The 12,112-nt window shown below is 46.0% G+C and overlaps 1 protein-coding gene across 49 annotated transcripts in view; it reads left to right on the top strand.

Annotated features, from left to right (window-relative positions):
- The first annotated feature begins 3,547 nt into the window (after nt 1-3,547).
- MAP2 (microtubule associated protein 2) overlaps nt 3,548-12,112 on the top strand; it is a 240,331-nt gene continuing 231,766 nt past the window's right edge. For 45 of the 49 annotated variants that reach the window (XM_087731227.1, XM_087731220.1, XM_087731252.1 and 42 more), the window contains exon 1: nt 3,814-3,953. The gene's annotated coding sequence lies outside the window, so the exon portion shown is untranslated. Of the gene's footprint in view, nt 3,627-3,813; nt 3,954-4,321; nt 4,340-12,112 lie in introns of those variants that run through there. The other 4 variants (XM_087731254.1, XM_087731253.1, XM_087731223.1 and 1 more) reach the window with 3 other exon arrangements.

The raw sequence follows: 12,112 nt of genomic DNA, 5'->3' as shown, positions 1-12,112 counted from the left end.
GCATTGCTCCGGTACAAGTCCTTTCACTGTAGCTAGATCTCACCTTTGCTTATAGCTTTCCCGTAGCAACCTGAGGCATACATTTACAAACAAGTAATATCCCCAAATAATCTTTAAAAGGTAAATGTTATCAAATGGGAGACAGGCAGAAAAAGGAAGGCTTTTACATGGAAATGTTACTATATGAGCTGATGAGATACAGTTGAGTTTCTTGTCCAAAACAGAAACAAATTGAGCATAGTTTGCTATGCAAAGCCAGGCATAAGTACATGCTATTTTCAGTGGAAGCTTTTATTTCGCTTAGTGGTTGGTAATCATTTGAAGGAGCTTTTCAGCTCACCTTTCTTCCTCATTGCCTCCGTTGGGCACTAGAGGGACCCTAGAGTTTTCCAGCCGAGAGAAACATCGCAGCGCTGCCGAGGCAGGAGCCCTGCCTTTCCCGGTCACCTTAGCCTAGGTGTTTCCAAGGGCAAAAAACTGCTCAACCGGTTGTTGAACATGTCCAGAGACTGCACGTATGGCACCGGGGAAAGTGTGTAAAAGGGCCATAGCCATACTTTCCATTGCTTCATCATCCTCGGTGGTGCTCGTAGCTCTTCCCATCATGAATAAATAAGAGCTGGCTTTGCCTTGACTGCTCTGTTCGCTCAGCTAATGTTGTGACATCGGCACCGAGGCTTGAGTCATACTGTGTTTTTGAGAAATTAAACGTTTCCTTCCCCAGTCTGAAGTGAAGCCAAATACCTAAGTTGCCAACAACTGCAGCTCGATAAACCGTCAGAGGAACAGCAGTGGTTTGTTATTACAGCTAGATAGTAAAAGAATATGTATTGACACAAGTCCCTTTTCGAACGGCATTTCCCAGCCACTCTTTCAAATGAATCTGTTCTAAAAAGGGCTACAGACAATGTCCCTCCTTTCTCTTTTAGCAGGCAGGCAATAATCTTCTGTGTTTAACTTACCAGACCGCCATATAGAGATCCATAATTCAGTGCGTCAAAGCTTGACTATAAAGCCCATCATTTGTGAGGTTATGTAAAAATCTGTTTTTCCTTTGTAGAAAAAAATCTTTCCCCACTGTCTCTTAGTGAGATGAAGCTTTTTGATCTCTGCATGAATATTTCTAATAAAAATATGTGCCTGCATTTTAATATCTCTAACATAAATTATAAGAATTTTTCCTGTCTTAAAACATCTAGTGTCAACACTGTTGCTGAATATTTAATGTAAATTATAACGTAATTTGACTAGATAATTATCTCAGGGAAAATGGCGAATGCCACGTTGCTTTTTTCTGTGTTTACTTTTCATCATGTTTGATGATTGTTTAAAGGAGAGCTGCAAGTGAATGACTATCTTCTCAGATTCACCTTCTCTCTCTCTCTGCAGGCTGCTGCTGAAAAGAGACAGGCTGCTACTGTACCGCATCTAAGCTAGAGGCATCGATTCCTCCATGGCACATGGAATATTCTGAGCATTTCTCCGGTTAGTTTTATCACCCCTCTGACCTCTAGGAATGTTTATGGACAGTGCACAGTCTATTTGTTTTGCACGGTGTCTTTCCATTGAGACATCTCTTCCACGATGCCCATTGCAGTATTTGTTTCCCACAAAAGTGTAAGCTGTCCTTTCCCCCTTTTTTATTTTTTTTGTATTGTAAGCTTTAAATAAATCTAATTTCCATTTGGATGAAGAGTAACTGTTTCTCCTTCATCAAGTCAACTGCTTATTCCCTCTCAGAGCTCCTTCTGATTAGGCTTTATTTAAGCCTGCATTCCTGTCATCTAGGTGGTGAAAGGAAGGGCAAAGTCCCCATGCTGGCGGGGGAAGAGCTCCATCAAGGTCTTTGCAGGGCTGGGTAGGCCTCCAAGGGGAGGCATGGAAGAAGACATCAGGGGAAAGGCACTGCTGATCCCTGGGGTGCTGGGGATGCTGGTGCACATTCCTCGTGCGCTGTACGGGTGTCTTTGTTCCTGGCAGTCTGGAAGAAAGACTGCCTGCAGAAAATCCGTTTCCTCTGGAAGCATCTCCCCTGGATGGATATACATCACCGATGGTGAGTGACCAGAGGGAACCTGACAGCTTTGTCCCCTTGGCAAGATCCTTCTCCCTTTGCATGCCACTGATTTACAGATGAAATGCTAGAATAGGGAAGCGGCAGTGGCGGGAAGTTCTCCCAAACAGCTTGAAGAGGGCTCCAGAAAAGGACGGGAAGAGAAGATGTCTGTAGCCTTGACTCACAGTTAGACCTTTAAAGGAAAAGAAAATTTTCTGATTAACAAATACATAAAGATACTTAACAAAATAATTTTGCATCCCCGAGTCACTTTCTTGGCATTAACATGGTACCGGCATATAATCCAGGGTAGCAGTTGCTGAGGGATGGCCACCTCCGTATTGCAGCTGAAGAAACAGAAGCAAGAGTGGGGCCTAGGCTTCCTTGAGCCTGCGTTTTGACCACCCAGTGCAAGACACGTAAGGCCCAAATTACAGATATGAAATATTCTAGATGACCTGCTAAAGTCCATGAAGAAAACAAGTGCTCAGTACTCTTGAAAGTCATGCTTGAAATCAAACTGGGTACCGAAAATTAGTGAGGCTTTGGAAAAAATACAGGCAGAATACTTGTTCAGCGTGGTGCAGTGAAACGAAACAAAACTGAAATTAGCATTTAAAGTTTTTGCACTGCAGTATGAGTTACAGTTACTGTGTATTCTGGGCACCCAAATATAAAGAAGAATAGCAATATTGATCTTTACTGGATCAAAACACAGTACCTGTTTCAAAAAACATGTATTAGGCTATTGCACACATGACATACTCAGAACTGCCGGTTAAGATTCTGACGAACCGGCTTTTGCATTCATTTTTAACAAACCCATTGGGCTAATTTGTTTAGGAAATAGAAAAGGTAAGAGAGTACCATTTTACCCTTTCATCTCCAGCAAAGGGAACAGAAACGAAGTGATTCTGACTAGAAAGGGTGAGATGAGTCGATGCTGGAGCTCCACCACATCTGTGGCATTACTTGATGGATGACTTTGCCCTTGTGTGCTTTACTTTCACTGAAGGAATACGGAAACAGTAATTGACGTCCTCAGGGGCTGAGGAGGAGAGTTCAGTTTGAGAAGCTGGTAAGTGACAAAGTAATAGGCTACCTTTTATTGCCGAATTCCAGAAAATGGTGGGAGACCTCAGCCCTGTAGGAGCACAATTTGTAAGTTAGCAGCAGTGCAGTTTCTGAGGTGCTGTAAAAGCGTTTTTTAACCTATCTCGCCGTTATTCGTTCTCTTTTTCCAGAAGAAAATGAGAAATTAGATTGAGCTGAAACTTGCATCATTGCAAGACCCAAATGAAATCCGGTGAGGGACTTTCGGGATGCTTTTCCGCGACGGCGGGGACGATCGACCACGGGCAGGGCAGGGCAGGGCAGGGCAGGGCAGGGCAGGGCAGAGCAGGGGGACACCCTGGGCTGAGGGCTGGGTGCAGGGCGGGGGCCGGGGCCGGCTGTCACGGAGCAGCCCAGCGCCGGTGCAGGAACGCCGCCACGTAAACAGCTAAGGCAGCGCCCTGCCAGAGGGCACCGCGCGCCCCGCGGCTCCCGGGCGCGGGAGCGCCCCGCACAGGTACCGGGGCGGCCGCGGGGCCCCTCCGCAATGCAGGGGCCGCTGCGGGCGGCGGGCAGGGCGCGGGGCGGGGCGGGGCGGCAGCGAGGGGCCGGCCGCCGCCACCGCCGCCGCGGGGCCCTGCGGGAGCGGCGCCGGGGCCGGGGCGGGTCCGGGGGCGGAGGAGGGGGGCGGGTCCCGGGGGCTCGCGGCGCGCAGGCGGCCGCGTCCCGGCGACAGCCCCGAGAGCGGCGGGGCGGGCTGAGGCGGGCACGGCGGCGGCGCGCCCTCTCTCTGCCCCTCGGCGCGGCAGTGCGTCCCGGTGCCGGCAGCCGCCGCGGCGCTCAGGTAAGGACCCTCCCGAGCCCCTCGCCGCCGCCCCGCTGCGGGCGGGCGTTGCCGGGCGGAGGGCGCTCCGCAGCCCGGGGCGGGGGGTGCCCGTTGGAAGAAGAGGAGGAGACGAAGGGACAAAGCGGCCGGCGGCGGTGGGTGCGGGGGCGGGGGGGCCGGCGCCCCTCGGAGGGGCAGCCCGCGGGGTGGCCGCGCGCCGCCCGCCTCGCGCCCGTCGGGAGCCGTTGGGGACCTTTGGGGGCGCGGGGCTGGGTCGCGTCGCGCCGCGCCGCCTCGGGCCGGCGCGTGCTCCCTCAGCCGGGCGCGGGCTCTGACAGAAAGCGGACCCGGGCCGAAGTTTGCAGCCGGTCGCCCCTGCGGACCTCCCGGAGCGGCGGCCGGAGGTAAAGGGAGGGGGCGGCTCCCCGATAACGCCCGTTTTATCTTCGTGGGGGCAGCCGACTTTCGTCAGCTGCCTTGAAGGGTTTTGAGCATCTCTAGCCCGTCAAACCCTTTAAAGGATGTAACCCTCTGTCCTCTCCTGCCCCCACCCCTAAGCTCCTCTAAAGGGATGTGTAAGGCTGAACAAAGAACATCGTGTCAGACAAGGGGGTGCGATGGTTGTAAGTGCTTTTAATTTGCATCGGGGAGGGGAAAAAACCCAAAATCATTCCATGAATTGAATGGATCAGCCACGGAGAGGAAACAACTGTGCACGGGGAGGCTGGTAACCGCAGTGAGGCGGTGGAGAACAAAGCCTTTTTATATAAGAGAAAATTATGCAAAATGTGCCTCGCTTGAAGTGCTGCAGGTACAAGCCGTGAGCATAAGCAGCTCTGCTGTGCCGTGATGTTGCGCTGAATGTGATCTACCAAATAAAGACTGCTTGCCTCCATTTGTTGCGTATATGTTTGAGACGCTAATTATGACCTGCCATTTGAATAAGATGTGCTTTATGAAACACCTTTGGGAAAGAAGGCGGTGTGCCGCATGCCGGGAGAGTTGCTTTCTGTATATAAGATACCAACATCATTTATTTCCCCATGCTAAGCAGGAACTTTCAGGTTTCCTCTGAATAAAGGTAATTCTCCGATTCGTTGGTGGATTTTCATGTAGGCTTCTTCGTGATATAAAATAGCAGGCTTTCACATATACGTGGTCATTAACATAAAATCATGCAGTAGAACAGGATATATTTGTAGGTATTTTGTAAGTCTTACTTACGCTAGGTCTCTAGCATCCCTTTTCATAATTTGTCATATCTTTGTGGTTGTGTCAATAAATCTTTCTCCATCCTTTCTCACAAAAATAATTTGCTGTCCAGCATTTGCGCTGCTTGCAGTTCAGAAAACCTGTTCCTTTTGTTTTCAGAAGGGTTCTTCCTTGCAAGATTGAAGCACATATCCTTTCTGTTTCTTCCCGTTTCCTCCCCAAACCTTTGTTTTCTCCCTGTAAAAGAATCTGTTTCTTTTCACCTGTGCTGGTTTAGACTTGCAGGGATGTCTAGACTACAGATCTCATAGCCAATGCATCCAAGAAGAGGCTCAGCTGCAGAATGTATTTATTTTCTATAGCTTCTCTCGCTTTCCTCCCAACCGGATGACGTGATTACAGCATCTCAGCCCTTGCTGGGAAGAGAGAGAGAATGTGCTGAGAGAGCATTACCTAGTGAAGTTATCCCTGCCATTACTTCATAGATCACTAAGAAGTGAATCACCAACAATGAAAGAATGGGCACCTTCCCTGCGTCTGCTAAAAACTCTCGTCAGTTAGCATAGAGACAGTCCAGTTAAGTTTGTGGATGGGCGTATATTTCTGCTGCTAATGTCTGAAAGTGTGATACGTAAAATGGAGCCCAAACTCACCCTTGTAGCACCTAGGTCTAGGAACCGCTGAATTCCTCACTGCGTATTTCATTTCACCCATTTGCAAAACACTGATGATGCACTCGGCAGCGGGCAGGACCCCAATCTTAATCTCGTACTGGTCTCCAGGAGCTCAGGTGTTTACAGGTGAGCTAAACTAACACTCTGAAAATAACCACAGTGGCTTAGTGAGACCGTTCAGTGTGGAAATGAAACATGCATGTGAGCCCTGCTGCAGCAGGGCTCTGCGAAGAGGGGTGATTTCAGCAGTGAGGTGTAGTGGCGTAAGTTCGTCTCTTCTCATCTTTTACCCAAGGGACAGGATTTGGTTAATGGAACTTTACAATTTCTTGCGCCCATATTGCGCATTGCCTGTGGGTGTTTGAGAGAAGCCAAAGAGCTGTCATCCTGAGAATAAAAAGTTGCTGTTCTTCTGTGGAGAATTTTAGCACGCTTTGAGCATGGAGGGCAGTTCATTGTGCTTATAATGCAGTTTGTTACATAAAGCGGCATTTGCACCCTTGATTTAGACATCTGATGTAATTGTTACGGTATGTTATGTCAGTACCCACTTAGCTATGCTCTTTAAATATGTTCTGACAACGAAAAAAAAGTCATCATTTAATGACCCCTGAGGTGGTGTGCCTTGGCATGAGTGATCTGATCATAGTAGTCCCTAACTGAATTGCTGCAGTCTGTGGGTTAAGAATTCTCTTGTTGCTAGATCCGCCCCCCCCCCCCCCCCCAAGCATACCTTTCCTTTCAGCTTGTGTCATGCTGCTTTCTGTATGAGTTACTGTTTGCTAAACCATATACCTTGATTCATGAGAAGAAATATTTGCTACGTGTACTGACACCAGAGCGGGCTCTGGCCCCGTGCTTACTTAACAGTTGTCTAAGCCGTGGAAATTGCTAGAAATACCTAAACGCAGAATTGGGTGGGTGAGGCCCATTGCAGACTCTGCTGGACTATTTCAGCTGTCACCCCCAAATGTGGCATGGAGACAGGTTTGTTTTCTTAAAGGGGTGGGAAGAGGGGGAAGTCAAAAAGAATTTAGGTTGTGAGGACTTTATGATGATGGCTTTCAGAAAGTTATCTTTTTATTACTACAGGCTCTACAAATTGTAATGCAGCTGAAGCATCTGTGAGATCTGAAATCTGATCTGCCATGACGGGACAAATGACAATTAGCTTAAGAAAGGGGAAGGAAAAAAAAAAGCAGCTCTGATAGTGCTGCTCTATAAATGGTGGGTCAGTCCAAAGGCCTGAGTTCCTTACAAATCTTTCACCTACAGCACAGGCAGTGACTGTGCTCAGAACTGATCTGGCATAACCTCTGGCTCACAGCAAGAGAGAAAAAAACCACCGCTTGGCGTTATTGGGGTTCCCTGAAGAGGACATTTGTAGCTGAACTGAAGCCTTACCTTGAAAGGGATCAGGGAGCGTTGCAGTTAACATGCACACAAATGAGTAACAGCCAGAAATTTGGAAAGGTGTAGTATCCTGGGGTTCTAGGACTAGGTGGCTTCCCAAGGTCCCCTCTAAACTGAATTATCTGATGATCTGGATATTTTGTTTGTGTGCTACCTTGAAGTCCACGTGTGCACTTGATGAAGAAATAAAATTATGCATGTGCTGATATGTAGAATTGTTCCCTAAGACTCAAGGATGCTTGTTTTGGTCCATCTGAATTTATTCAGTTGTTTAAACACATGCTTAATTGCCCTTGAAAGTGAGCCTTAAGCATGCGTAGAAGTTAAGCATGTTTTTAATGGAAAAGGGAATGTTTTTGCTGAAATGGGAAAGAGTGTAAATTCAGGGTATGCTGGCTCAGTGGTGGAAAACCCTTGATGATGTCTGGTGGTGCCGAGTACCTCCAGAGAAAGCATGGAAATGAACAATGTTCCGTGAAATCACTACATTGCTTATCCCTCCCCAAACATACATGCACACGCTAAGGGAGAGTATGGGTGGGTCTTGACATGTTCAGGGCTGGTGCTTTTTATTCTGCTCTTTTGCTTCATATATAGGTGTGCTGATTAGCAGCAGTGCTGTAGTGCATCTCAGCTAATAAGAAAAAACAGCATGAGGCCAATTTCCATGGGGTGTAGCTGATTTAGAGGATTGGTGCTGGAAACAGAGGTGGTTTCTTAAACCATCTGCCGCAGCAGAGGAAAAGGCTTTTATTTCATGGGTAGGTTTAATCACAGGCTATGCTACTAAACTATAGGAGGGTGTTTTAGAAGGAGATTCAATGTGACGTTTGTAATTGCTTTCTAGGTATTGGAGGAAAGGACCGATGTATCCATGGGGTTAATTTGGATTGCTGTGGCCACATGGGTTGACTGTGCTAGCTGTTAAGACGATTTGAGGTCTTGATTGACGCATTTTACTTTAATACTAATTGTTTGCTGCTTTATTAAGGAGAAAAGATGAGCTAATGCTGTTGCTCCTTATGGTTTTACACTCACTGCTGTTTTTCCCTACAGCAGTTTTGCAGATGAAACTGATCTTTGTTCTTTTGTCTTGACTGGGGAGGTGGGGGGGAGTTCATCACAATCATTCAAAATGATAACGAGACAACAGTCTCAGAGTGTTGGTGTTTGTCTCAGTATCTAGCGTCTTTGTTAGTGTGCTAGTTTGAAAGGAATTACGGTGAAAAGGTGAGGCTTGGGCAACCTCAGTAATATAAAGATTTATCGGATCTCTTTGTTTCCTGTCATCTGCGAGACAGGTCAGTGCTGGTTGATTGTCTTGACCAATGTTACCGTGTACTGCTTCTCTTTTAGCGTTTTTTAAACATGCTGTTTTTCTAACTTTTTGTGGTATAGTAAGTTATTTGTTTATTTTAGCATATGGTGTCCATCTTCCAGATAAAATATATATGTGTATCTCTGTGTTCATATAGTATAAAGGAGACAATGGCCCTATTACAAGCAAGAGTGTTAAGTGGAGAAAATCAATATAACTGTGTTGTATTCATTGAATCTGCACCTGACTCGCACCATCTGGAAAAAGACAATGCCCCTTTCAGCTCTGTTTTCTCATTATTGGAAATCTGGGGTACATTTCCCCTTCAGGGCACTAATCAGTTTATACCTGTGAATTCTTAAGTTATGGATTTGTAGGTAGAATTCAGCCCCTCTGGCAAATTCTGCTCCTTCATTTATACCTGGCACTCATGGGTATGGGGATCTGATGAATATTTCTTGTCTTGTATTGGTCGAGCCCCCGGCAAGAAGTAGGAAGAGTTTGCTGTTAGTACTACTAGCCATAATGCAGTTAAATCACAGTAGCTTCCAGTGAGCGGAGTCTATGAAAACTTACTTTTCTGCTTGTGAAACTTGTCATTTTGTCCCCCGAGAGAGATTAAAACTAAATTTCAATAGCTGTTTGCAAAATTAGCTGTATGCTAATGCTGGATAAACAACATCAAAAAAACCCAAACCAAAACCAGAAGTCCAATCATGTCAGCTAACTTGGCAGCACTTAATTATAAGACCTATTGATTTATTTAACCCTATGTTTTTACTTTATTTTCTGGAGAGAATGGTAGGGGCTGGTTTCTGGTTTAAAACTAGGAGCTGGCAGTTCTATTTTGAAGAACATATATTATCTGTTAGAAGAGCTGCCTGGCTGTGTACAACTTGCCACTTTTCCTGAGGTTCTGATCTTGGATGAACAGGGTTAGAAAATATCTCAAAATGGGAACATAGGGTAGGAATATTATAAAGGTTCAGAGCAGAGTTAGGGTTATGCTTTTGAAAATTCTAGCCTTGGGCCAAATTTGGTCCAGAGATGAACAGCAGAAAGTGTTGTGGACCTTCAAAAGTGACCTGGGTTCTTTACTACTGGGCCAGAAACCCAAATCTGCTGGCTGTGAGCTCAGATCTGCTTTGATTGGCCTCCTTCCCTATGGAATTCAACCATGGTGTTGTCCAGGCTGTGCCCAGAGGAACCCCACCTGGATTTGAGGTAGAGCTAAGTCTCTCTCTCTATTTTTTGTTCTCCTCATTTTCTGTAGAAGGTACCTGTATAACTTATTAAGCCAGTGCAGGCAATTGCAAGATGCCAGACCTTAAGCGTAAGGACCCCCTTAACCTCTGGGAAAGCTCAGACACTGAGGCAGACTGTGAGGAAAGCCTCTTTTCTGTGTTTGCTGTGAAATGGGCTGAAATTGTGCATTCGAAATCCTTTGACTTCAAGGAGGGTTTAGGTCTGGATCTGAATTCTTATGCTTTGGGGCTTGTTTTACGTAACCAGCTCTTTTTGTGCCAAGTTATTCTGTTTTCTGCAGTAGCTTTTCTCTGTGTGGCCGCTGGGTCTGAGCAGAAAGATCTGATCCTCTCATGGGGAATTTGTGTGGACTCTGGACCCAAGGCTGTACACGGCAATCCAATGACTCCCTGTGCTGACATCCAACACATGCTAATGTTACCATGATTCCACTGTCCCCTGGCCAGTTGTGGGACAAAGAGACCCCACAGCCTTTTAAAGCCCCTGTCCCATTCTTGCAGCTGCTTCCATGTGATCCAGTAAGGTATGCTTTGGTACCCATTCCTGTTCTGGCCATGTGGTGTATCACTCAGAGCTGCTACCTTTGTTTGAGCTATTGTGACAATGGCTTGATTAACAGCAGCTGTACGTTCATGTGCAGGGTGCCTCTCACTGACAAATCCCTCTCTGCTGGTGCCTGACGTGGTTTTCAGGTGTCTCAAGCTGCTGTTTGGGGGTTGTGTCGCAGGGTGTGGTGGGCAGGCAGGCTGCTGCTCCTGTTTGCAGCAAGACCCTGTTCAGGTGGTTAGGTGTTTGCCTGCTTCCCTTGAGTCATGCTGAAATCAACCGTAGCTTTTATTTCCCTCAGCAATTAGAAAATGTTCAAGAAGGCTGAGGGAAAAAATCCAGGGGCTCAAAAAGGAAACTTGCAGGGGTGGAGTTGAATGATTTGCAAAGGAAGAGGAGAGTAGAGCTTGCTCCCATCCTGCTTGTCAACCTGTAGCTTGGGCTGGGAGGGAATCAGACTGAAGCCAGGTGTGCTGGCCCTAAGCTGCTTCCTGACCTACAGTTACCCTGCCTTCCCTAAGCACTCCCCCGCACCTCTGTTAGAACATATGTGGTGCAGGGAGATAGCCACAAGAATAGGAGGGAGATTTCTGAATTGAGAGTCGACTCCTCCAGATTTGTATCAACAGAGTTGTTCTTGATTTGCACCATTTCGGTCAGGGCAGAGTTTGGCTGAAAGGGTGTTCTTCACAGGCTGTCAGCATGCTCAGAATACACCTGGGAGTTAGTGTCTGTGTCGCTGGGAGTCCAGAGCAGACCTGGCGTTTAGGGTTGGGGCTTAGTGTGGCTGCAAGGAAAGTGGCAACTTAGTGTTTTGTTCCCATCCCTATCTTTTCTAACATGATTGATTTGATATCCTGTAAAGAAAATTTCCCCCTGGAAAATGATGAAGAAACCCATAAATCAGGAGGAAGGAAACTGTATATTTCTTTTGGTTTAGGGGGAGTAGTAAAGGGAAAGTTGGCAAGCATATGTGAGAGAGTAATTAAAAAAAAAAAAAAAAAGAAAAACAAATATCTCTCTGTGCGGGGGCGGGGGGCAGTTAATAATGTGATTCGTTCCAAAGAGCAAGGGACAGAGTGTGGTAAATAAGAGCTTTCATTCCATGTTGTCCTGCAAAGTTAAGCTTTTCGGTTGTGCTTCTGAATAAGACTTAGCAAAATATTGAATGCAAGAATTTCATATTGCCCAGTGCTATCTGTTACACCATATAATAAACTTATGTCTAAGACTTTGAATAAAAGGCATTTTCTAATATGACAAATTAATATCTATAATTTTATATTCCACATAGTTTGCCAAAACTAGCAGCAGTGATTTGTAGATAATACTTACAGTCCTTTAGGTTAGATCATTTTAAATGGCATGCTACTAGTGGTGCTTAAAACACTGTCACTATTTTGAATGCAAGATTAAAAATACTCCTGGATGTGCCTTTAAATGTGAATAATTGAGAAGTTTTTTGTGAATGCATTTGAAAAAAAAAACAAGCCCATAGTCAAATTGCATTCACTTATAATGACCTCCAGTACAAAACTGTTTCTATGGGCAAAAAACCTGAATTCTGTCAGGTTTCATCCCCCGCCCTTGTTTTGGTCCACTGTAGACTTACAGCATCACTGTTAGCAATAAGTGGAATTAACAATATGTTGCAAAGCTTTAATTGATAATTACAGGCACTCAGAAGTTAGAAACACATTTTCTCATTTTACTATATTTATGGTATTGATTCTTCAGATGTCTGAATG

This window comes from Nipponia nippon, unplaced genomic scaffold, assembly GCF_047370975.1.
Source record: "Nipponia nippon isolate SJK-2023a ecotype South Korea unplaced genomic scaffold, ASM4737097v1 scaffold_5, whole genome shotgun sequence".
Lineage (NCBI taxonomy): Eukaryota > Metazoa > Chordata > Aves > Pelecaniformes > Threskiornithidae > Nipponia > Nipponia nippon.
Note: the sequence above shows the minus strand (reverse complement) of the source record. Positions and strands in the feature narration are given on the sequence as shown.